The sequence below is a fragment of the Podarcis vaucheri genome (assembly GCF_965113315.1).
Source record: "Podarcis vaucheri genome assembly, chromosome: 14".
In the NCBI taxonomy this organism is placed as follows: Eukaryota; Metazoa; Chordata; class Lepidosauria; order Squamata; family Lacertidae; genus Podarcis; species Podarcis vaucheri.
Genome location: NC_138752.1, coordinates 37225988 through 37251344, shown reverse-complemented (window position 1 = coordinate 37251344; position 25357 = coordinate 37225988). Strand labels below are relative to the sequence as shown.

The 25357-nt window shown below is 45.1% G+C and overlaps 1 protein-coding gene across 3 annotated transcripts in view; it reads right to left on the bottom strand.

Moving 5' to 3' along the window:
- The window catches only part of CAPN15 (calpain 15), a 90246-nt gene that overhangs the window by 29637 nt on the left and 35252 nt on the right, over window positions 1-25357 (bottom strand). The window contains exon 1 of one of the 3 annotated variants that reach the window (XM_082199061.1): window positions 478-624. The exons of the other annotated variants lie outside the window; for them this stretch is intronic. The gene's annotated coding sequence lies outside the window, so the exon portion shown is untranslated. Of the gene's footprint in view, window positions 1-477; window positions 625-25357 lie in introns of those variants that run through there. 3 annotated transcript variants of the gene reach the window in all.

The window sequence follows — 25357 nt, the reverse complement described above, 5'->3', positions numbered from 1 at the left end:
GTTGCCTGTCCTACAACCTTGCTGTTAGTTCTTTTGTCTGGACTGCCTTTTTGCTTTCCATGTAATCAGTCAACCACAATTTAACTCGCCAGTGGCAAGTGCTTCTTCCCTTTGGCAAGAAGCAATCCTACCCAAATTAGCAAACTATTGTTAGTAGAATGAGGTGAGTTTCTGATTGTAGTTTAGCGCTACACAACTTGCTGATTCAGACATTGCAGCAAACTATAGTTTATGCTAATGGGGAGGAACACAAAAGTGCACTGAAGGGAGGAGCACAAAAGGATTGCTAGTAGCTTAGGGGACAAAACTTCTTCATCCTTACCCATGGCTACTAGGAGCAGAATTATGTAAAATAATAAATGCCAATTCCTTGACCTACATAATTCACATATTGCACAATCCAGTTTCTCCTGGTGCAGACTTTTGATATTTGTTGCTAAGCCCATTTTGCCTTCTCTCCCGCTGTGCCCACATTACCTCTCAGCTCGCTAGCTCTGGTCAGCCTGCGATGGATCACTAAGCTCTGCGCAGCCCCTTGACCATAGCCCTTCATGGTGTGTCTGTTAGGCAGAAGTTACAGGGCCAGCAGCTGAGTTTCTTTTGTGGACTTGTCATTTTGCACAGTAGCTCAGCTAGGCTACCAGGAGGAGGCTACATTGTGATGTCACCAGTCTCCCTGCACTGCATTTAAGCCAACACAGGCTACTTGCTCTTCTTCCTAGTGCTCAGTTTAACTCGGGAGGACACCAAGTTGAACTGCCTTTAGGGATCCGATCTCACACTTGGAGGCACCAAATCTCATGAAAGAGGTAAAAAGTGAAATCTCTCAAAACTAAAGCTCTCTCCTTGTCCTCATGGCACACTAGGGTTGCCAAGTCTCAAGAGTTTTAGCTTTCCGCAGGGTCACAGGAGCAGAAGGGACAGCAAGTCAGGCAAGAACTTTAGCGACACCATCAGAGTGCCTAGCTGATGAGGCTACTTTGGGGGAAGTGCATGGAAACACGGATCAGGGCCTGACTGAGAGCCAGGAAGGGGTGGAGCCTTCACTTCTATGTAAGTTCCCAGACTAAGCTGTTGTGGTCTATGAGAGGGAAGAGGGTGAATGTCAACACACCACACACTTTCAGTCCTCCATACCATGCTTTGGAGAATTTCTAACATGCTGCCTGAACTGAGTAAACAAGTTCAGGAGACTCACATCTCTGACATGTATTTATATGCTTCTTCCAAAGCCCTTTTTCTCTCTGGCATCATCACAAATCTTGTCACTGAACTACTGTGCAGGAGAAGAACCTAGGAGATCCCTCAGCCCCAAGCTGTGGTTTAATCTCTCACTCTCGCACATCCAGAAACATTTCCCATCAATTATCCAATATCAAAGAACAGATAACAAGCAGAAAAGGGAGCCCAATGTAGGCCATGCCTGTAAGACACAAAAAACACTTGGCAAAACAGATCAAGGAGCAAAAGCCACATGCTACAGTGAAGGGTGAAAAACTGCCAAGATACACCTGCTGGCCAGAGTGGAGAGGAAATGTGGGAAAGTTCAACAGAAGAATTTATAGTCATGGAGTATAAAAGACAAATTCAACAGTGAAACTCCAGCAAAGAAAAATCCTTTCAGATGAGCTCAAATAGGGGATGAAATCACAAGGGTGCCCTTTACATCCTGAACCCTTGCTTAAGTGCCTTCCTGACTTTTATGACAGTAGAGGCTGAGTTATGGAGTGATCACTGGCACAGGGGGGAAGCATGTTTATGTTCAGAATTGCCCCTCTAAACGGCAACTGTTTGTGAATGAGATGGAACACGAAGATGGTATCAAAAACAGAGTTCCATATGGTGGTATCAGCCTTTTGCCAAGGATGCAATATCTTTTTACCGGTTAATTAAAAGCTGTATTTTTCATGCAATTTTCAGTTGACAACCAACATTCAGATTGTTCTTTCACAGCTTTCTGAGGCTAGTTTCTTTAAAGCCTAATGCTGCGGCAAGAGCCCACCAGATTGGTCTCTCAAGCATAGAATCACAGAGTTGGAAAGAACCCTGAGGATCATCTAGTCCAACCCCTGCAATGTAGGAATAAGCAGCTGACCCGTGTGGCGTTCAAACCTGCAACCCTGGCTTTATCAGCATGACGCTCTAACCAACTGAGTTATCTCTGATCCAAGTCCATACTTTAAAGCAGTGTTTCCCAACCTTTTTTGGGCAAAGGCACACTTGTTTGAAGAAAAAAAATCTCGCGGCACACCACCATTACAGCCCCGTGACATCAGCGCGCAGTGTCACGCCGGGAGGGACGCACGAAAGTGAAAGTTTTTAATTTTTTTCCCTCCCCCTTGCCGGGGAACCTCCAAGCTTTGGGGGTGGGGGGGGAGGAGGCAGCAAAGCGAGGGACTGAGGGACGTCGGCAGCTGAGGCGGCGGCGGCTGTTGTGGTGGTGGCGGTGATAGCGGGCGGAGGAGGGGGCGGCGGCGGGGCCGAGGTGGCCGGCGGCGGCGGGGGAGGCGGCGGCGGGTGGAGCAGGAGGGCGGCCGAGGCCGGTGAGGGAGTAGGGTTGCCCGGGGCTTGAGGAGCCGTCGCCGGGAGTTGCTGCTGCTGTTGTTGCTGCTGCTGCCCGGACATGCCGGCCTCCTCCTCGTCCGCTGTCTCGCGCTCCTCCCTTTTGCACGCGCTGCCCCGCCGCCGCCCCATTGGCTGGGTCCTGTCAGCTGATCTTCCTGTGTGTGTGTGTGAGGGGAGAATGGAGAGAGAAACCTCGGCACCACCACCGCGGAGCCGCCCCCGGCTCGACGCGGATCCTCGCCGCCGCCGCCTCTCACCGCCCGACTCGCCCGACTCCCTCCCACGGCACACCAGCCAACCTCTCACGGCACGCTAGTGTGCCGCGGAACACCGGTTGGGAAACACTGCTTTAAAGCTGTCTCTTGTTACCATTGCCTCACCCTTGTTTTCACCCATGCTTCCCTATCCAGAAAGGTCTCCTAGCAATTCCTGGGGTGCTCATCATGCCCTTAACTTTTGAGTCCCCACCTCCCCACAAAATGATAAATTTGAATAAGATGTTTGATCTTTGCTTACCTGCCCCAAGCTTTTGGGATGGCAGGGATTGATAAAAAGAGTGTTTATCATCCACACAGTGCATTTAAAGTGTTCAAAGTGCTTCACATTTGCTATCTCACTCATCCTTACAACAAACTGTAGAGAACATGCTTGCCATGCAAAGGGGCCACTGATTCAGTCCCTGACATCTCCAGATAACATTGGGAAAGATCCCTCTGTGAGGCCATGGAAAACTGCTGCCAGCCAATAGGCCTGGGTGATATATCAATATATTGCCCAGGACTGGTATGAGGGGCAGACCACAACGGTGGTTTCACTCAGCGGTATATAGCTACTGAAACTGCCACCGCTCCTGAGTCCCTCCAGCACCCAGCACAGCAACGGAGAAACAAGTTGCAGCCAGCAGCTGGATGCAGAGCAACTCAGAGCCACAGCAATATACAGTGGTACCTCTGGTTACGTACTTAATTCGTTCCGGGGGTCCGTTCTTAACCTGAAACTGTTCTTAACCTGAAGCACCACTTTCGCTAATGGGGCCTCCCGCTGCCGCCGCACGATTTCTGTTCTCATCCTGAAGCAAAGTTCTTAACCCGAGGTACTATTTCTGGGTTAGCGGAGTCTGTAACCTGAAGCGTATGTAACCCGAAGTATCACTGTACAGCTGAGTGTAACCACCATTGCAGTCTGCCCCTCAGGCCAGCATTGAGTGAGAATCAAGCTGCATTGGCCAGCGCAGGCGCAGTTTGTTCCTTCCTCCTCTTATTTCAACTGCTTGGCTGAGGAGCGTGTGGCTGCCCTCGCCTCAACCAAGCAGTTTTACAGAGCCTCCAACTCTCTGCTTGCCATGGCACGCGAGCAGGAGAAGGATCTGGGCTCCCACAGCTGGGGAGCAGGAGGCTTTGCTAGGTATCCCAACAGTCTGACTTGGTATAAGACAGCTTCCTATGTATCAACATCTTCATTTTGCAGATGTGCAAGAGAACAGCACCTTGCCTAAGGCCTTCTAGTGAGTCTGTGATCACTAAGCTCTGCACAACCCCCTGACCATATGAAGGGGGTGATGACAGAGGCTAGATCTGAACCTTCCAGGTTCACTGCTCATACCTGCATCCACCATGCTCGAGGAGTTCTCAGCAATAAACTGAATGAATAAGTATATAAAGAAATCTGCAATGGTGCATGGTCTGCTATGCATGCGCAGTGAAGCTTCTGCTTCTCCGCAACCCTCACTGGCATCTGGCAGGGTCCAAAGTGGTCTTCAGCACATGCGCAATACACGGCTGTGATCTTTGCTGGGAGACTGCCCAGCATCATGCTGTCAGCAGCCTGCTGGGCCATCCTAACCAGAACATCTGCTGTTGTTTATACCATCAAAATTAGTGGACTGCCTACTGGTACCTGTTCATCTTTAGATCAAGTTTAGGAGGGAACAAATCCCGGTCCAAAAGGGCAGGAAGTAAACAGTTTGCAAGCAGGGACCTAAAGTACAAGGATTTGTCTCCCACCGCATTCACGTAACATGACAAGGTTTCTGGATCGCAACACCCCAGTGCTTTAGTGATGACAGAAAATCAGTGTGCTATGCTGAAAAGAGTGGGCAAGTGGTAGCCTATGCCATTAACAAGCACTGTCATTTTAGAGATCACAGCATGAAAGGTGAGTTCTGAAGAGGAGCTTGATTACTGTTGCCCTGGTGCAAAGTAAAAACTGGCGAAAGACCAAACAACTGAGCAGATTTACAAAATACTGCACAAAATGCCTACTTTTAAGCAAAGACAAAGCGATTCAGAGCCAAGGATGACAGCTTTGCAGAGTTGCCATTGAAGTCTTTGAAGCATTTCAGCAAGTGCCCACCTTGGCTTATTTGCTGCCAACTTGCTGCACAAAGTGAGTCACCCTGGCTGCAGCCTGGGGTGGGCAGAGAATGAGATGGGGAGAAGCACTGCTGGAAACACTATTCCAAATCACAGATGCATCCTGCATCAATGGGAAAAGCTATTGCTCAGAAGTAAAGCTCCTGCTTTGCATTCAGAAGGTCCGTGGTTCTATCCCTGGCATCTCCAATGAAAATGATCTTGGGTATCTGGGCTGGGAAAGGCCTAAGACCTGACGGAGAGCTGCCAGCCGGAAGAGTCTCATAAGTTTCATAGTAACAAGGCCCCAAGCTCTCAACTCAGTTCTCATTTTAGGAGGAAATTTTGCTTCTGTTCTCAGTTCCCTCACTACAGCTATATGCAGAGCTTCAGCCTCTGCTGGCCCTAAAGTTGACAGATCTATACATTCCTGGCAGCTCCTGACACCAGCAGAAGCAGAATAAAATAGCAAAAATCCCAAATTATGCCAAATAAGAAATTGTGCTTATTTGGTAAATTAGCGTAATATATCAAAGTAAAAGAATTTAAATTTTCTGGGTGCATAAGGTGAGCAAGGCATAGAAAAAGATGGGATGGGAAGAATTCACACATAATGCACAAATAGAACATGAAGAAAGCAAACCTAAGGGATTCTCTAGCATTAACCTCATTCCTTGCTTCAATGACAATCAAAATACTGTCCATAATTTAAGAGCATTTTTTTTAATCTGCTCAATTCTAGAGACAGAAATTCACAGCCCGTCTGCCTTTGAGGCACATTAAAAAAAAGAAAGGCACATACAGTAACTGAGGGAATAGAACAGCATCAGATGATCTTCAATAACAGAATCCTGCTGGGCACAGCTACCCTACAGGCCACCACAAAGCTTTATCACACTCAAGGCAGAGGAAATGCTAATTAACTTCTCACTTTTTACTTGATTCCGTATGGGCTTAACTTTAAAAGGAGGGCCACCCACCTGCTTCCATTTGCCGATTTTCTATCTCTGTCTGGCACGCCAGCTCTAGACAAGTATAAGCTCTCACAAGCTCACAGGTTCAGAACAAGCAAGGTTTTTAAACAGTGGTTTAAGAACCTGGTTTGTTCCAGCCCTGGTAACCAGTTTCCTTGTTAATGCCACAGGAAACTGTGGTCAATTAATCCAGGAAGTGTTGAATTGCATTGCTCTTGGGGTGGGGAGAGAAGGGGCGGTGTGAGGACACAGCATGTGGGGACAAGGCTCGTGCCTATTTTGTCTAAGCTGAGAAATGTATGCCCAAACCAGTTTGGAGAAGTCTTCCACTTCTGGGCAGAGGAGAATAAGCTCTTAACAATACAGCAGGTTATGAGGTACAGTGCTCCTTAGATCAGAGTTGCTTGTTACTCCAGGCAAGAGGCAGTCTCTACAGCTTTATTTGTACTGAGAGACTCCCTTTGCCTCTGCCTTGCTCTTTCCTGTACTGGGCAGGAGGCAGGCTGACAGCTATTTGAATGGTACACAGAAGACACCCCCCACTAGAGCATGTGTGTCACTAGGCATAGATAAAAAGCCTTATTACATAGGACTTGAGCTGCTTAGGTTTTAATAGAAACAACAGGGCAATACCATTATAAGAACCAATGAAAAGGTTGCAATGTACTTCACAAGCTTTCATATTCTTTAAAACTATTCAGTTGGGTGGATAGTAAGCAAAAACAAGTTAAAACCTCAAGCATTGCCTAACCTAGCTAATGCAATACCTCCATCATTCCATTTAAAAATTATTACAAACTACCTTTTCAGATAGCCCACAATATATTTTACTTTCTTCCCCATGCTTTTTGTTTCCAGCATAACATCCAGCCTGATGAATTCTGTGGAACTTGAAAGTTTTCTCACATTTGCTCCATGCAGATATTAATCTAGAGTCACTTTTGGATTATTATTTCTTTTAATGGGACAGGAGGGCTACTTGCAAAATGTTATTTTATAGTTCAGTTTTCATTATGGCTATCTGCAAGGGTTATTTTATCAGCAGTAGAAACACAGTCCAAAAAAATACAAATCATTGCAACCCTTTAAAAATGGCATCAACTGAATGTATCTCAGAACTTTTTGAGTGCATTATTCGCACTGCCTAGGGAGGCTCTGGCATTGCATTTCTCAAACAGCTGTCCTTTGATGCAGCACAGCAAATCTCTTCTTGAAACAGAAGAGAGATTCAAGAGTGATTTTGTGATAGGGCCCTCAAGTCTGCTGTTCAAAGAAAGTGAAAGTTCAGATTCCACAATAGCTGCTTAGATCCTGGCCTTAGATAGCATATTGGCTTCTTCTCTTTGCAACAGCAAACAAAAATGCCCTCTCTAACGCCACAGTACACAATAAGATTTGGTCCCTTGCTATATCCTACACCATTTGTCAGAGGACACCACCAGAACCAGAGCACCATCAGTCTTCAAGGACAAGCATGAGTTGTGTGTCAGGGGAGAGAATAACTAAAACAGCTGTCTGGTTTTCTAGACTCTGGAAAAGCTCAGAGGGGAGTTGACTATTTGGAGTGTTCTCCATTAACCTCACAGTCTCCCCTTTCCCACCTCCTCCCTTTCCCCCTCCTGCTCCTGAAAGTATCTTAGGGCAAATGCAAGCACATGCAAAATTAGCTGCTTCAACAGCAGGAGTGCAGAGTGCAGCCTGTTGCCATGCTTAAAACCAGCTGACAGCCTCTGCCTTGCCTGTGGGAGGGAGGTGGGATGAAGGGACATGCAGCTGTTACAGACACTGCAGAAATGAAAGATCATTCCTCCACCCACCAGGCAGTGGGAAAGTTATTCTCTACGGCAAATGGCTAAATCTGACAGCAATTGCATCCCTCTCTAGGGGGAAAAATTGCTAAGGCTAGTTTAGCGCTAGCTGTAACAGGCAACTTGCAAAGGAGTGGGCCACTATTTCTCGGCAGGCAAGAAGGAAACCAAACCTATTTTAATGATTCTCTCCTTTCAGTTACTTCACAGAGCTATTTAGTAAATGTCTGCGCTCCAAAGGGACAATTTGGAAGATCAAGCCACAGTTGGCACTGGGATCTGAGACGAGAGAGAAGGCAAATGAGGTTGTTCCTAGGAAGCATTTACTTCAACACGTAGGAAACTGGATTCTGCCATTCAAAGGTTTCAGGCCCACAGTGTATAACTATATGGGGATTTTAAAACTGTCTACCTCATTTTTCTAGCATAAAGGGTCCTCACCTAACTTCATAAGGCAGGCAGATTTGAGCAGAAGGCAAGTCCTTATGGGAGATCCATGTAGCATGTATAGCCTTCAAAGAGGTGAGCAGGGAACAATGTGCAACGCCCTGAAACATGCAGTATCCTCTCTCCAGTTATTGCATTATATACCGTATTTTTTGCCCTATAGGACGCACCGTCCCATAAGACGCACCTAGTTTTTTGGGGGGGAAATAAAGGGGGAAAAATTATTTTTCCCCCAGGCGCGGGGCTGGGGCAGCCTGAGCTTCCCCCGACCCCAGCCCCCAAACAGGCAGCTCTCTGCAAGCCGTGGGAGCCCAGCGGTGGCTCCCGCTGCTTGCCGAGAGGTCCGCGAAGCCTGGACGCGCTGAGATCAGCGCGCGCAGGCTTCCGGATGCCGGCATCTCTCCCCAAGCAGCGGGAGCGTTCCCGCTGCTTGAGGAGAGATCCGCGAAGCCTGCACGCGTTGAGATCAGCGCGCACAGGCTTCCGGATGCCGGCATCTCTCCCCAAGCAGCGGGAGCGTTCCCGCTGCTTGAGGAGAGATCCGCGAAGCCTGGACGCGCTGATCTCAGCGCGCGCAGGCTTCGGGATGCCGGCATCTCTCCCCAAGCAGTGGGAGCGTTCCCGCTGCTTGCCGAGAGGTCCGCGAAGCCTGGAGAGCGAGAGGGGTCGGTGCGCACCTACCGCTCTCGCTCTCCAGGCTTCAGCGAAAGCCTGCATTCGCCCCATAGGACGCACCCACATTTCCCCTTCATTTTTGGAGGGGAAAAAGTGCGTCCTATAGGGCGAAAAATACGGTACTTACACTGAACATGAGATAGCATATGAATAATCCTGAATATAAAGGCAGGGAAGAGGAGAGGGCTCATATATTCCTTACCTAACTGAACTTTGATACTTTTTTAATAAAAAAAATAAAGTACACTGCATGTTTGTTAAATTATATTATCACTTTGGTCCTAAGATTGTCAAAAGCTCATATTTAAGATCCCAGACTCACATGTATAAAGACATTAGGCCAATATAAGAAACCTGTGGCCCTTCAAATAACAATTCCCATCATCTGTGACCACTGGCCATGCTGGCTGGGGCTGATGGCGGCTGTAGTCTGCAATATTTGAGAGACTACAGGCTCCCCATTCCTGCCCTGGATTCATATTTCAGATACCGTCAGATTCATATTTTAGACTTCAGACTCAGATTATATTCCTGAACCTTAGAACTAAAAAGCTGTGAAAGCTAAACAAGAACAAAGAACAAAGTATGGCTTGATATGGCTTGACCTTGCACACTGGGAAGCTTCAGTGCAACAACAAAGTTTGTTTAGGTTAAGGACTCTGGCACCTGCTGATAAGACAACTGAAGTACAGGACTTGGATACTAATGAGAAGGATGGCCTTGACAAAGAGTCCCATGAATGGCACCTGCATCAATAATAAGGGAGAGAAGGTCCTAATTTGACAGTGCCACATCTGAAGAGCCAACAACAATGTCACAGGCCTGATACAACTCACCTTGTGTTCTAAGAACGACAAGAAGGTGGCACAGGTGACCAGAAGTCCAAAAAAGATGTACCCATAAAGAACCTACCAACAAAATAACGAAGCCAGATGCTGGACATGTCAGAGCAGCCTCAAAGGAACAAGGTTAAACATCCCCAAAGCAAAATATGAAAGTAAACAGGGCATATGGAAATCTCACCACTGTTTAGTGAATGGTCGGTCTCACCCACCAGAGTATTATGTTTAGAGAACTCCAATTCAATTACCCCTTTAAGTGTTGTAAGGGTTTAAGTGTTAAGTTTAGGCTTTTAGTTTCTGATGCCAAGGACTTTTTCTTAAAGGACATATTACTATGCTTGTTTACCTCGTATACATACAGTGGTACCTCGGGTTACAGACGCTTCAGGTTACAGACTCCGCTAACCTAGAAATAGTACCTCTGATTAAGAACTTTGCTTTAGGATGAGAACAGAAATTGCACGGTGGTGGCATGGTGGCAGCAGGAGGCCCCATTAACTAAAGTGGTACCTCAGGTTAAGAATAGTTTTAGGTTAAGAACGGACCTCCGGAATGAATTAAGTTCTTAACCCGAGGTACCGCTGTATTTAATAATTTAACTGCCAGATTTAACCTCCCAGAGAAGCTTAATGATGCTTTAACCTTGGTTTAAAACAAAACAAAAAACAAGCAATGTGCAGAGAAGTGGATTTAGCATGTTGAGTCTTCGGCATTTAGAATCAAGAGGCATACAGGAAGGCGCTGAGGGGAAGTCAGGTCATTTAACCACCAACTATGTCAGCAGCACAACTAGTTACTTTGCTCACCGCTTCTGTAGTGCAAGCTTTCTTAACAGCATGTCTTTTGTTTTAGCTCAAGTTTCTTTTACATTTTATCTCACTGCTACCAAATCATTCAAAGAAATAATGCAAAGCAATTAATCCCATGCTAATTGCAGATCTGTACCGTTTGTCATTAAAAGTATGAGTTCCTGTAGCCACCATGCAAACTATTGCCTTTTCTATGCCTTTTAAAATGTGATTTGTTAGACTGAGTCTGGCGTGCTGTTTTTGTCCCTCTTTGGACCTGGGCTTTGCTACCCTCTGGGGCATTTCAGACCCAAATGAAGTCCAGATTCTGTAAGTTATAATTGGGGTGATCACAATTTCCGCACCTTGAATCAAGACAAGACAGTTTATGTGCTACTGGCTAATATGAATGTGAACCAGGCTTCTAACACTGCCCACTGTAAACACACACACACGTGCATCTAAATATTTTTGGAAAATTCTGAAAAAAAGGCTGAAGGCCAATTGTAAGAGCATTTTAATTTCTCATGCTAATTTTAGAAGCTCTTCCCAACAGAAAGTATCCAACTGAACAGTTTCTATTTCTTTTCTTTTTTATTAAGCTATGCAACACATATTGGTAAAAAACACCTCTTCCCTATCTCCTTGCCAAGCTTCTTGTGGTTCTTTTCTCTCTGCCTTTGTACGGTATGATACAATGCTCAGGGGCAGCAGCAATGGCAAAGGGTAATATCTCCTGGGTCCAGCAGCATCTCATTGGCTCTTCTTGATGAGATAAGAGGACAATGTTGGCCAAAACAGATTTCACTGCTGATGCCAAAATTTGCACATTTTCAATGAATGACTGAGCTTCTCCAGGGCCAACTCTTCTGATACCAGGGGGGAGTCTCTTGGGAAAGAGTCATGGCTCAGTGGTACAACATCTGCCATATCCGCAGAAGGTCCGAATTTCAATCTCCTGCATCTCCAGGCAGGGCTGAGAGAAGCCCCTGGGTCAGAAACTCTGGAGAGCTGCTGCCATTTTGTGTAGACAACACTGAGCTAGATGGACCAATGCTCGGACTCAGTATATGATAGCTTCCTAGGTTCATATCCTGTGTTCCTAGCATGAGCACAGAGGCATCAGAGACCTTCACACACTTCAGAACAGCTCCACGTAGAAGAGCAGACGTCTGAAATCCATAATTCACAAAGAATGCTTTAAATTTGCTCCCCCACTGCCCCCCCAACTCCTCTGATAGCTCATTTTTCCACAGGCAGGGAAGTTTCCTAGTCTCCTTAGCAGCCTCTCTCTTATTTATTTATTTTTTAAGCAACCCTGACATATGGTTTATTAGTGCAATTAAGGGAAGAGAGTTCTCAAAGAGCAGAACACTGAACTGCTTCAGTGCCTCCATGTGTTCAATGGGCTAGAATCAACCTCCAAGCATATTTTAGCACTGCGGACAGTGGCTTTGAGCCAAGGGGCTTTGATTTGCAAATGTCCCACTGGAAGTTTTGGATATATTCCAACCTTCCCTATGAAAACTCAAGCCACAATAAGCTAGCCAGCTTCTTGCAGCACCCAAAGTTTGAAAGCAATAGTAGCACAATACTTTTATGCCAACCAAAAAGCTTGCCCTTCCCCTGCACAGAATCAGACCACTGATCCATTTAGCTCAGTACTGTCCACACTGACTGACAAGCTGTTTGGGACCAGGGTCTTTCCTAGACATAGAAACAGTTAAGAGTGGCAGCTTGAAAGCTCATCGGAGCTTCTATACAGGCACAAAGTGGAGCCATTCCAAATCTCAGCATCTGTGTAGTGAAAATCCAACCTGTTTTGCAGCAAAAGCTAGTGCGGAAAACCAGTTCAATTTAAGACAGGAAGTACAAATAAGGACTTGAGCGATGTGTCACTCTAGGTTTTCCAGTTTCAGACCAAATGCAATTACACTTCAGGAACTCCTATATTTCTGATTAATATGGCAAAAAGCAGCTAATTATCTTTGCTCTGCCCCACTTCAACACCTAGGGGCAATTAGTCACTAAGGGAGAGATAGGATAGCCTGAGATAAACAGCAGATGGAGAAAAGCAATCAATGGCTCTATGGTCCTCTTTACTTGCATCTGGGATAACACAGAATCCTCAGCTTTCAGAGCCTGGCTTACATGTGGCTACTTTCCACATGAAGAGTATAACATACAAACCAGGCTCAAATGTGCATATGAAGAAGGCTTCTGGGAAAAGAGTCTAGAATTCTGGGTGAAATGGAGCTAGTTCAGGCAAGACCTTTCCCAAGCTGAAGCACCCACAAAACAGGCAGCCGGTACAGATGTCTGGTTCCCTGAAGAATCTAGTTATCCATTTGCCAAACCTAGAGTGGTAAGCCCTGGCTTGTAAAGGATGAAGGGTTTTTTTGCCAGCGACTGGCTGCCTAGATTGTTATTCAGCTGGGGTCTACACTGCAATCTGTAGCACTAGTAAATAAAGTCAAGAGGAAGAGCAGAGGGGGAAATGGGTCAGCAGAGCTGTCTGCTTGGATCACTCACACCTCCGCTACATACATCTCAAGAGTACAGCCAACCGCTGCACTTCAGCCTCCAAAGCTCAGCACGCACTTGTCTCTCACTTTGGAAGCTGCCTTGCCTCTGCCATGGCAAAGAGGCTGGGCATATTCATGTCTGGGGAGTGTCATGACCAGGGCACACAGAGGAGGAGGAATCAGCAGGCCAGCAGCAGAAGCCACGGTGGTGCTGAACCCAGACTCTGGCTCCAACACCAGCCTGAGCCAGTGTCTGTCAGCCAGGAGCTACTTGAACTAGAGGCCCCTGAACTAAGATCACTCTCCCCCCACCCCTGGCCCATTCCAAGCCAGCACTATGATCATCAATTTATGATCTACAGGCATCAATATCATGACAGAGTGAAAGCTGTATGTGGCAGATAGGCCCACCCACCCAAGATCACACAATTTTGCCAGTGGCTTTTAAAATGCAGAGTAACTACAACAATCACAACCCTCTGATTTTCCCACCGATAATGAGAAATGTCCATTCAAATCTACATTACAAATGGTTGTGGAACGAAGGGGGAGGAGTTAAAGGAATATATATTTTTATTATTTATTACATTTATATCCTGCCTTTCTTCTAAAGAGCTTAAGGTAGTCTCCCATTCTCCCCCATCCCCGGTTGCTCCCTAAGTCCCATAACTGACTGGGGATTTGAACCAAGGCCTCCCCACTCTAGTCTAACCACTACATTGCATTTGCTGTCTTTCATGTTAACCATCCTGACTGAGGAAGAGATGTGTATATTGGATCATGGGAGTAATCTGTTTAAAATACTCTCAAATACACAACACGTGAACAGAAAGTTGTAACACCATTTCCACCCACCGTGCTACTTCTGTTCAGATTTGTGAACACCCATCATGAACTGTTGTCCTAACAGGTAAGTGATAGGTTTACACACTTTGATTGACTCTGGAGCAAATCAACAGCCAGGATGTTCCAGGAAAGTCCTGCAATAGGGGCCTTTTTAGACTAGTGGGGACATTTTGAATTTTGAGAGTGTGCTAGGGGCACCAGTCACAGGATGGCTGCCACGGAAGGGGCATAGCATAACACAAAATAATTGTCCTGGGAAGTGTAGGAGAACACAAAATTAAGAGAGGCAACCACCCCTGACAATCTTACCATGGGAAGTCACCTAGGTCCTGTTGGTACTGGTTGTGGAGATAAGACACCACATCCCTCTCCTATACACACACAAACACAAAGAGGCTGTGGCTGTCTAATAACAGAGTATTCCTCAGTACTAGGAAAACCCCACTGATTTCAAAGAAATTGCTTAGAAGGTATCTGCACATTTTGTCCCATAACATTCTTTTGAAGAGGGCTAAAGAATTACTTTTAATAAGAAAGAAAAGAAAGAAAATGCTCAGAGTCTAGGGCACCTGGATGGCGATCTGTGCCCTACAAGGCTAGTACAATTTTATTCAGAGTGGCACTCCTTATTGCTCTCTTCATGGGGTTTTCTTCTCTCCAGTTTGAACACTATGTAAGGCAAAATTATTTTGTTTACCTTCCTCCTGCCTACCTTCATTTCTTAGAGAGGCTTATGTATAGCCTCTGAGTAGCAGCTTATGCCCTCCCCAGTGCCAGCAAAATGTCCCTTCGCAGCAGCTCCAGGAATAGCACCGTTATCAGATACTTTAAGAGCCAGCACAAGAATGTAAAAAAACACTGCCTAGGTTAAGGGACGCTCAAACTGCGAGCTGAGCAAGGAGAAAAGGAAATTCAGCTCAGAATTGCAAATGCTGCTCTGGCCAAGCTGTGTGGACAGCTTGAGGTGCCCAAACGATGGGCAGGTAAGTCAATTCCCCCCACTGCTCACAAATCTCCAAAAGGTTCTCCCCCAAAATAATGCAGCATTATAGACACAAACCATCCACCTGCTGCCCATTATCCAGACAACTGGCATTCTACACTGAGAAGTATGATGCTTCTGGCAATAGGTGAACCCCTTGATAACAGACAAGTAGACCCCCTTTCTTATCAACTCCCTTCACACGTTATATGCCCTTCCTCAGACAGCTGCATCTCTAGCCATCAGCTGGGAGAACTGTTCTGCAGCTGTTTATGAATTCTCCAACAAATGTGCTTTGGAGAATGCCTGGACCACTCACAACTTTCTCTAATTCTTCCCCCACCCCAGCCATTAAGCACATAATTAACCTTTCCCCATGTGCAGAACACAGACAAGGTCAGCAATACAGTAGTGGTAAGGATTATATGCAGGCTACAACTCTGGTTGCAGGCACAGCCTCTTGCAAACAAATCTTTTGTAATCTTGGCACAAGCCAGTACATGTGCTTGGAACAGGGGGCGGGGGAGACCAAGTGATGAGATGCTGTAGGCCTACAGGTCACAGATGGAGAGCCAACAAAAGACTTAAAGCTTTGCTAGACAGATGGGTGCTGTCATCCACTGTGACCTTGCTACCCTACCATGGAAAGTGCCAGCCTAGGGGTGAACACAGCATACAGGGAAGCAGGAAGGACAAGCATCACAATATCTAGGAACTTAAAAGCCCCCCTACCCCGAGATACCTTAGTCTATGCTGCTACTTTAAAATAGGCTATCCTATAGCTATGCCATTCTTGACTTGATATTTGCCCATCCACACTTTCAAAACTTCAGCATAAACAAAATCCATAAATCCTTAAGAACAGCCTTCTCCTACATGAAGCTGTCTATCAATTAAAACCTTAATTTGAGGTCCTTCTCCAGGTACCTCCCTCAAAAGGTGCAAGAGCAGCAGAGAGGGCTTTTTCTGCTATGGCACCCCAGTTGTGGAATTCCCTCCCTAGGAAATTTCTCCTAGTACTGACATTGCCATCATTCAGACACCAGGATAGGTCCATCCAGTTTGCCCATGTTTTTAATAGCATTTGCAATTCCTGGTTGCTGGTGCTTCTCATTTGCATTTTTATTGCCTGTTTTAATTAATTCTATTTTATTTGTTTTTATTGCTCTTATAAGCCACCTTGAGGGCTTGTTAAAGCTGAAGAGTGGGAAAGAAATCCCTTCAATAACAGAATGAATAAACAGGAGGTTCTTTTTATATTTGGAAAGGCTTCCCTAACATTTAACTTAAAATCTACATGTCTACAGTTTAAATCCAGTGTTGCTATTCTAGTAGATATGGGTAAATAATGGCTCTCTCACATCTTACCTTTTAAAAACAAAATGTGAAAATCAACACGTTTCCCATCTGTATTTTTGTGTGTGTTAAAAGTAGTGTACTTTCCTTGGTATGGGTGACTTTTAGACTGTGCAACTATCTTTGTTTCGAATCCCTGCAACGGGTTGAGCTCCCATTGCTCGGTCCCTGCTCCTGCCAACCTTGCAGTTCGAAAGCACGTCAAAGTGCAAGTAGATAAACAGGTACCGCCCTGGCGGGAAGGTAAACGGCGTTTCCGTGTGCTGCTCTGGTTCGCCAGAAGCGACTTAGTCATGCTAGCCACATGACCCGGAAGCTGTACGCCAGCTCCCTCGGCCAATAAAGCAAGATGAGTGCCGCAACCCCAGAGCCGGCCACGACTGGACCTAATAGTCAGGGGTCCCTTTACCTTTACTATCTTTGTCCCTTTGCTTCAAAGCTTCCAATATCCCTATTCAATGCTGGTGCCCCCAAATGCGAAGGTGGTGGGAGCTTTACTCCAAATGAGATCTTACCAGCACCTTACCACTGCAGTCCAAGAAACATTATTAATGCAATCTTTTAAAATACAGATATTACCTCTGGCAAGGTATCATGTCATTGATTTACAGTCTTTCAAGCCTGCTCTTCTCACTACTACAGCCCTAAAGTCCATCTGAACAGAACTATGCCTAAGAATGTCAGCAATACAAAATTTTACATTTGCACTCATATTTATTTTATTACTATCCAATAAATCAATAGTAGTGGAGCAGGTTTCTGCAGTTTTTGATAATCTGCTTAATTACTGTAATATATACTACACTACATCTAGCTGCCAGAGCTAAACAGAGGGGGTCCTTAGTATATGTGTGTGAGAAAGAAAATGCTCTGCTTGTGCAGCGATTCCCAAATGCATTCCCAGAAACTCAAGTTTCAGGGTCGAGGGAATCATTTTGTTTCCCCCATGCAAAGGAGTCCTTGCCTCTTGACAGTCCCAAGGCAAACAGATTTCAAGGCAAGGCAGACATTTGGCTACACAAGAAATGTACCCACTCCTATGAGAAGTAAACCATGACTTCAGTATCAAAAATTATGGCCACACAATGAAAATTAAGGCTAAACTATGCAAATTCTGTGCTAGTTCTTTTGCCCACATTTTTATAAAGCCGAAGAGAGTATATAAATTATGGAGAGCTTGTTATTAAAGTAAAATTGGGCCCTTGGGTATGAAGAGCCGTAAAATGAAGATTATACAAGACAGATTTGATTCACTGTTCCAAGAAGCTCTATATACAGGCCTGTATGTTTCACATGTACTTCACCAGCATACAGATGTGCTTATTCTAAACTCATGATTGGTGTTGATTTTTTAAAATCGTTACCAGGTATGGTGAAGTGGCAGCAGCAGCAGCATCATAGGAAGCTGCCTCATAGGCAAGTCAGATCACTGGTCCCTCTAGCTTAGTACAGTCTATACCAACTGACAGTGGCTCTCTAGTGTCTCAGACAAGAGTCTTTCCCAGCTCTACATGAAGATGCCAGGGACTGAACCTGGGATCTTCTGCATTTGCTCTACCAATGAGTTACAGCCCTTCCCCCAGGAGAGGAAAATAGCAACAGGAGCTATGTGGGACGGTGGAACAATTTCCACCCACACAAAACTTCCTCTCCTCCCACACCCAGCCCCCCAATCTGTTCCAGAAGTTTGCATAACCCTCAGAGGAGATTTTTTTGGGGGGGCGGGGGAGGCACAAAGAAAGGAGAGAGGGGCGAAGTTATGTTGAGCAAGTGGAAGTGGTTCAGCTCAGGAAATGAATTGTGGGTTGCAACCGAAAAGTTCCTCACTCTGAAGATGGGGCCTTTGACAAGTAAACCCTGCATGTGTTTATATATTTGCTTTTAATATTTGTTATTTTTATTAGAAAAGGCTGGGTGTGTCTGGGTTCTTTGTCAGCAGTCAGATTATGCCTCGTTTTGCATACAGGGAGACCAGTAATGGCTAAACCACCACCCCTTTCACTCAATTTCGAACCAGCTCAGAATTATTTATGAATTTTTCAGATGACTCTTTTGAAAAAGGGTACCTTTCTCTGAGAGTTCTCTCACAGCTCATAACGTTTGCTGCACATTATTGTATTGTCTTATCATTTTCAACCACCCGTCAAAATGACATCAATTCTTTTTGTCAACGTCTTGGGCACTAATCGCAGCTCAGGCAGACCTGTGCAAACAACCCACTTTCAATTTCTGCGCAATTTGCTTAGCTGTTGAATGAAAGATTCTCTCACACTGAACACACTTTTGCACATGCACCTCCTACAAAGCAGCCTGCTCAGACTGAAAGCTGACTGGGCATTTGGAGCATCACATTTTGACATTCAGAGCTAGAGAAAAGCTTCTTGGGGGAAGACTTTGATCTGTAGTGCCTCTAAACATTACAAGCTGAGTACATGACCATTCTGAACCAGATATTCATGGACTTTGCCAACATTATTGTCAAGGGAAACATGGAAAACTATCTTCTTTGACCATAGTTCCACTTAGTGCCAAGGCAGCTCCCTTAAGCCTTATAGCAATCAAGTCTTATATGTTCCAGGGCTGCTTTATACCCCTTCATGTCAAAAACATTATTTGCTTCAAATCAATGTACTTTCAGTCCTGACTATGCCTACAGACAAATACAAAAACCAGTTATTAGTGCAGTTTTGCATCTTGCAGAGAGCTATTAACTGGGGGTGGGGGGGGAGCTCCACAAGTCCAACAGAAATTCCCAATCAATGCACAGTGACAAGTTGCATTGCCTATTTTGTTAGCCACAGGTTATGACTGTTTTGCGAGCAGATGTTGCGTTTGTTTGTACTGAATTATTGCACCTTGCACAATCTGGTGACAACTAATAAGGAGGTTTAGCTAGTGGGAGTTACAGAGGTCTCAGCATGGCCAGACAGCCGCAGTACTGCAGCTGAGAAGCTGTACCATACATCAATACAGAAGAGCAGCTGCTTCTCTGCTTGGGATCAGGCAGGTGTTTGGGATCCAGGTAAACTGTCAGCTTGTTCTCTGCTCTTCAAAGACTTCAATAGAGTCCTAAGCGTGGATGCAGAGGCTATCTGGATGTGTGTTATGTTCACTTCGAACACTAAAGGCCTGTGATGCAAATGAAAGAGGCTTATTTTTCCAGAGTAGTTAATAAGGACTTCTCTTTAGTTGCTTGATCCAGTGCCAGCTAAATGAGAAGCATTTATTTTGCTGGCAGAGGGACTGCAACATACAAGTCAGGCACTGAAGCTGGCCTAGTTCTACCAGCTACACGAGTTACATATGGCTCTCCATAAGGTGATTTTATGCCTGAAAGCCAGGGAGCGGGAATTGTAGGGTCTACGCAAAGGAGGAAAAGATAGGGAAATCCCAGACACCCACGGCCAAGAAACATGATGCTGCCCCCCCCCACTCATCCAGCCAAATGAGCTGCTGGCGCCTAGGAATGCAAAATACATTTTCTAGCCCACGGGAAACTGATGGAAATTGAATATAAAAATCTAAAGAGGCTAACAGTAAGCAGCGTTATAGTGTCATCATTGCCTGCATTTTTCACTTCCTTCTCTTATTCCCTTCAGAGAGCATGAGGATTCAGAAAGCTTTTGCGAATGAGGAGCTCTCTAATTTGTCTCCACTAACCCCCAGGCCACATTGCATGGAAAGCGCGCCCTCAGGCAAGACTGAAGACGATCTCCATGGAGCCCATCAACCTCTCACTAAAAGAAGGCAGGAAGAGCATCGCTGCCTGTGGGTTTGGCTTGACAACAACTTGCTTTCTCTGTTCATCAGGAGCATATGAATTAGCACCAGGGAAGGGGGCATGAGGCTACTTGCCCATTAAAATCTAACTGAAGTTAATCAGAATTCAGATGGTGCCAAGCATCCAATGTAAAAAGGGATGGCTACTATCCCTTATTCTAAAAAAGAGTTTGCTTACACAAAGTAAAGGGGAGACATGCCCTCAAAGCACATAGCAGACACACACTAAGAAAGTACTAGGGGATGGACACCAGGGGATCAAAACATTTTTGTAATCTGGCCAGTCAAATAATCCCGAAGCATTTCTAAAGTGTCACATGGAAGATCCCTTTCCCTCCTCATTTTGCAGCAACAATCACCCATTGCTTCTTTCGCTTCCCCATCCCTATCAATCCACTTCTGTGGCCTCCCAAATTGTAGACACTTTCTTTCTTCCTTACCTTCTCACTCTGTAGTCTCAGCAGAGAGATGCTGAGCACCTGAGCCTGTCACAACCTCCCCACTTCCCAGAGCCTTTCATTGCTAGGCCATGCCCAGCATACTAGCCACTGCTGCCTAACGCCCCACTCTGATTAGCCCAAGCAGGAAGGGATGGGAGAATGCTGACAGAGGGCAGCTCACATGCCAAGAGCACTTCTTGGCACATATGGGTAGGGTGGGAATGGACTGTAGTGACCAATCATGCTTACTAGAAGGAAATGAACTCTTGGTACAGCAACAGGTATTCGGAAGCATACTGTGTCAAACAGCGTAGGCAGAACAAAGCTATTAGAGTTAGTAGCCACTGTTACCCTTATCCTACATGAATTTATGTAATCCTCTTTTAAAGCCCTCCCAAGTTGGGGGCCATCGCTGCCTCTTTTGGTAGCAAAGGGTATGCACTGTGTGAAAAAGTACTTCCTTTTGACTATGCACACAAGTCCAGTCCCCCTATTCCTCCACGTGTGTTAAGTCTGTGAACCAGCCCCCAGATGCTACATACAGGATCAGTTATCCTGCAGTAACTGTTTCCTGAAGTTGGAGTTGCGGAGAATCAGACATCCTTGGCAAGAGTAAAAACCTAGAGCCCTCCTCATCCTCCCTGGACATGGCATGTGCAAGGAACCTTTGGCTGAAACACAACTCTCATCATCCCTGGCCATGCTTGCTGGAGCCAATGGGAGTTGCAGTTTAGCAACATCTGGGGTGGGTGGGTGTTCCCCACACTTGGAATAAGGGGTCATGAACAGCAGCAGGATCATCTCTACTAGATGGGATTCAAAACTCCACAGAGAAATTAAAGCTAACTGCAGACAATTTGAGAAAAGTCAGCAAGCATAAGCATTCTGGAACCTGAGAAAACACTCTCTGAATCTCATTTGTGTATATGAGCCTGCAGCCTAACCAACAGGGTTGTTGCAAGAATAAAATTATACAAGTGAAGCTTTTGGATTAGGGTACAGCGATAATTATGTAAACCAACTGGGACATTGCTTCTGCTTTAGCACACGAGTTGCAAAAGAGATAAAAGATGGAATCTTTCACTGGGCCAAATTAGGGTGTTTGCAATCCAATTAACTACCTTGGTCAGAGACCTCCTTGAGTCTCAGAGCAATCAGGCCACCCAAGCCTGTATGACTTAAGAACAGAAAATTAATTTTACTTGAATCCTATGGTAAATGGTCATGCCCAAAGAACTTAGTGTGGTCTGAATGCTTGCAGAAACAGTTTGAACAGGCAGAGCCAGTTCTATAACAGATGCTCCTTTTACTTAGGCTTTCATTACTGACTAAGTCAGTTATGCATCTTGCATACCATGCAGAATTTCGCAGATGTAATGCACTATATAGCTGAGGCTGCTGGTGCTGTTTAAAAAACCAACAAAAAGAGTCCTTGGAAAAAGCTATAATGAGAATTTGGCACAGAATCCTTGACCTTCATGTATATCTTAGTCCCTTTTGGCCTTCAGCATTAAAGATGCACAAGCTCTGAGGCCTGTAAAAAGACACACAGAGCAACAATGAAACACATATCACTACTCGCAAAGAGAAAGAAAAAGCAAAGAAAGCTAAGGTGCTTCTTCAAATACAGGACAACCTGCACTGTCTCCAAGGATGCTCAAAACAACTGCTGCCTCCTTCTAACACTACCTAAATCATATTCTAATAAAAGTACTGCTGCTGAAATTGTGAAGTCTACTGCGGCTAAAGCACTTAAATTGGAAGCCATATAGTATGCAGATATGGCAGCTTCTCATAATCCCGGCACAGTGCTGTGGAATACATAACAAGGAACATAGAAAATGTCCTAGGAAGAGGTCTTTTTTGTTGCATACCTCCCAAGAAAGTGGGCTATGGCTGCATTATGGGATATATGGGGTAGTATAGTCCCAGAGTAGTTGACCCCATTTCACCTGAAGAGCTGTCAGTGTCCTTAAAGCACAGATGGGGAATCTGAGGCCCTACAGACATTGCTAGACTACAACTTCCATCATCCTTGGCCATGCTAACTGGGTTTGATGGGAGCTGGAGCCCAAAATATCAGGGGCCACAGGTTCCCCATCCCTGCCTTTAAGTACTGTTGCTTTGCTCTGCATCTGTTGAGTTTTATTGCATGGGGATGAAGAAAGAACCTGTGGCCCCTGATATTTTGGGCTCCAGCTCCCATCAAACTCCAGAGTGAATCTTCTGTATCTGAGGAGCCAGAAATAGCCATGACATCTGATATAGGAGAACCAGTAGGGGAATGGAGTCTCCTGGTCCAGGTCATCCTCTGTGCATCAAAGGGGATGGACCAAGAAAAAAAGAAGCTTGGGGGCAGGAATTAGTTTCAGGGTTCAAAGCTTATAATGAATCTGAAGACTGATAGAAGTCAGATGGGGAGTCAGCCTACAAGCCACCCACCTACCCAGCAGTGACGAAATGAAGAAACTATAGGGAAGCCAGTCGGTTTAGTCACTTATAAAAGTTCAAGGTCACTCACTGGCCTGAGCAAAAAGGGTGTCTTGCTCTGTCTGACTTCAGACTAGTCTTATTTCCCTCAAGACAACTTGATATGAGATAGCTCTGACAACTAAAAGGCAAGCAACCCCTAGGCAACCCCTAGCCAACCCCTAGGCAAGCACTATGATTTTGCTTCAACCCAGGAACATAGCGTGCAGATGCTCTAGCTCTCCCCTCTAATAAGCAGAGTGCAAAGTACTAACCTTTTCTCTTACTCAGCAGCTTGTAAACATGCATACATCAGAGAAGCAATCAAGGAAACACACAGAAATCACCAGGAGAGCACTGAGGTGTAGAAGACTGACTTGAGACCAAGAGGTATTTACTGAACCTAGTGAGCTTCACAGCTCCGGCAAGATTTGTACCTGGAACTTTCTTGGTCATAGTGTGGCATTCCAACCTCTACACTACACCACACTGGTTCCCACTCTTAATCTCATTTTCCACACTTTTAGATACTTATTTTAGAAGATTACTGAGAGATAAGAACAGTTTACTGTGTAGGAACTCTGTGAAGCGTCGAAGTCTCAGGTTTGTTCAAGTATTGAGGGCCACCACCAAGTTTTATCAATTTCAAAGAAACTTGACAGCTTTAAAGAGTAAAGGTTTGCTGATCAAGAGGTCAACCGACCATGTAATTGACACTGCTGTGATTCACAGATGAAAACAATGGTTTGTTGACCATTATTATGATTATTACAATCGTACTTTAGTTTTCGAACAGCTTAGTTCTTGAACGTTTTGGCTCCTGAACGCCGCAAACCTGGAAGCAATTCCGGTTTGTGAACTATTTTTTGAAAGCCGAACGTCTGATGGGGCTTCTGCAGCCAATCAGAAGCGGCCCTTTGGTTTTCGAACGTTTTGGAAGTTGAACGGACTTCTGGAACGGATTCTGTTCGGTTTCCAAGGTACAACTGTATTATTCTCCACTGAAGTGCATGCTGGAATTTCTTAGAAGCTTTCCAAGACTCCTTTGTTGAGGAGGACAATAACAGCAGAAATACTTTCCTAACAAATAGTTTGCCTATCTTCTCCTACAATGTACAGATAAAGGTTACACTGTTAGGGCGTTACATTACATGCTCATGGTGGGCTAAAGTGAGACTTTCTAGACCTGCCCAGTGCTCCATGTGATCTTAGTGCTAGATCCTAAGACTTGTTTTGTTTTGTTTTTTTCATTTGGAGAATCAAAAATTGCAGGATTACTCAGCACAGCCTGGGTACATACTATGTCAAATTTGATTCAAATCACTCTCTGTCCCCCGGGTTCATCCAGTTCTTTGCAGGGAGATGCAGAAGCCATTTGGCAATTACAGCATATCCCAAGGGATTTGCAAAATCCCCCTGCACATGCTTACATCTTGCCTGGCATTGCCCATATGCAGATAGATTCACTTGAGTACTCCAAAGTTTTTAGGGGAAGGGAGGGAAACACATACTCCTGATGGGTTCCATAATGCCCCTACCTGACTTAGAGCACGTACCTGGCTTCATGCTATTTAAAATAAACATTAAAAGTCAGACGAAGGTGCAAAACAATTTGCTCAGAGAGAATTAAGATATAGGCAAAGGACCTTTGTAGAAGCCAAATATTTAGCCATGCATGAAGAGTACCAGAGCTAAGGTGGCTGAAATGAAAAACATGGAAATAGTCCCTCTCACCAACAGAAGAGCTTTTTAAAATATGGCAGAGCAGAATGAGACCGACCATTAAAAAAAAAAAATAGTTTATGGCTCTTATGGTTCCAGAAGTTTTAAGACTAAGGCTACTAAAGGTTAAAAAGCTGGGAGGACACAATAGGTGATCAAGTTCATTGCACTGTTTGACTCTGGTGATGATTTATTTTTTATCTCTATTTAATGAGATTTTTCAGTAGGCAATTCAAGTATTTCATGTGTGAACATATCAGTTTCAGAATGGGAGTGCAAGAAAGGCACAACTTCTGACTCAACAGGAAGACTATTCTACTTAATTTGATACCTGGAGCACAGGTGCTTGGTTCTTTCTGAATTAAAACTGGAGGCATATCTTACTCCAAAAAGGAAAAGAAAAGAAAAGAAAAGAAAAGAAAAGAAGTATTGTGGAAGCAGAGTGTCTATGTTCTTTGATCATTCTTTGACCAATGGGCAGGCATCTTCCTTGCAATAGCAGAATAGCTTGGTTAATAATACTTGCTCTCTTGGCATGCTGCCCTCTCCCTTTGTCCTGTCTGTCAGGTTCAGGATGGTACCATGCTTTCCAGGCAACACTGATTCATCTGGGATGCTCACATGCCCATGAGCTGCAGCACAGGCTGCATCAGGGAAAACAGTGCTGCACAAAAGCTCCTCACCTTGAGGGGCCCAGTGGTGGCTGCATCCAACATGATGTCTTATTTTGTTCCATGTACTCTTCAGTCTTTTCATGGCATACCAATGAACTTTGGCATCCAGTGTA